Source organism: Amblyomma americanum, chromosome 3 (genome assembly GCF_052857255.1).
Source record: "Amblyomma americanum isolate KBUSLIRL-KWMA chromosome 3, ASM5285725v1, whole genome shotgun sequence".
Taxonomy (NCBI): Eukaryota; Metazoa; Arthropoda; class Arachnida; order Ixodida; family Ixodidae; genus Amblyomma; species Amblyomma americanum.
Genome location: NC_135499.1, coordinates 105,582,044 through 105,583,571, shown reverse-complemented (window position 1 = coordinate 105,583,571; position 1,528 = coordinate 105,582,044).

Below are 1,528 nucleotides of genomic sequence, written 5' to 3'. Positions count from 1 at the left end.
GAATAAAATAAAAAAAATAAAAATCAAATAGTGGAGGGCTGCGGAATAATTTCGACCACCTAGGGATTTTAACGCGACAGCGTTAAGGAGCTAATGTCGCAGAAAAGCCGGTGTGCCTGCCGCGGTCGCTCAGCGGTTACGGCACTTGGCTACTGATCCGGAGTTCCCGGGTTCGAACACGACCGCGGCGGCTGCGTTTTTATGGAGGCAAAATGCTAAGGCGCCTGAGTGCTGTGCGATGCCAGTGCACGTTAAAGATCCTCAGGTGGTCAAAAATATTCCGGAGCCCTCCACTACGGCACCTATTTCTTCCTTTCTTTCACTCCCTCCTTTATCCCTTCCCTTACGGCGCAGTTCAGGTATCCGCCGATATGTGCGACAGATACTGCGCCATTTCCTTTCCCCCAAAAGCAATTATTATTATTATTAGATGGTGGTGGTAGTGGTTTTATTAAAAATAATAGTATAAAGGAAGGAAAAGATTTTTGCTAGCCCCGGCATCTGCCATCGATACTGAAGCACCTGAGCTGGGGCAGCGGAAATAAAGGACAGCAGGCAGAATGGAGAAATGAAATGAAAGAGGTGAGGGGACAGGAATAGAGGACAGGGGGAGAAGTAATATGTACCAACTATTTACACAATAAGAAATGTGTCCAGGTTGTGCGCGTGATTAGTTCATTTTAGAGGAATTAAATCACACACGCGCACAGCACTGTGTAGGTTACAACTGGAGTGGCGCGTCCAGTTATTAATCGTTCAAGGCAGAACTCGCGGAGCGTTCGGTCACTGCGGGTAACTACCTGACGGAGAACAGACGGGACGTCAAGCCCGTGTGTTCGAGGAATGCACAGAGGCTCACCAAAGTTCGCTCACGAGTGCGCGCACTGCCCTGCGGCCACAATAGCGTCTTGATGGAGTCTGGTAGTATGCCCTGCGCCCTATAGGCCGCGAGCATATCGGGACGAGCATCGGAACGCGCAGCAGCGAAGGAGCAGATGTTCTAGTGTTTCCACTGCACCGCATCCGTCACACACATCACTCGTCGCGATTCCGTGACGCACCCGACGTTCCCCGGGCCACACGCAGCCAATGCGCGCGCGGAGGATCATTGCACGTTGTGACCGTGTAAGTGCGCGACAGCCGGTGACACTGTCGATGCGCTCACCTCCCGCGATGCGTGGGTCGGGGTGCTGCTTTCGGAGATGGTCGTGAATGGCCGCACGCACGTCCTCCAGCGCAAGGGGCAGATCGCTGGCAGGTAGTTGGTGTGCAGCGGTCGCGAGGTCGTCAGCTTCTTCGTTGCCGGCGATGCCGCAGTGACCGGGCACCCACTGTGCACGCACGGCACAACCTCTCTGCGCGAGGCGCTCGATGCGCGAGCGAATTTCCCGCACTAGTGGGGTACCGCGGCCATTAGATTGCAGGCGGCTGAGGGCGGCGCGGGAGTCGCACAGCAGAGCACTCCTGAGCGGCGGAGGGCCGAGGGTGAGCAGCAGGTCCAGCCCGAGCCGGATCCCCATCAACTCCG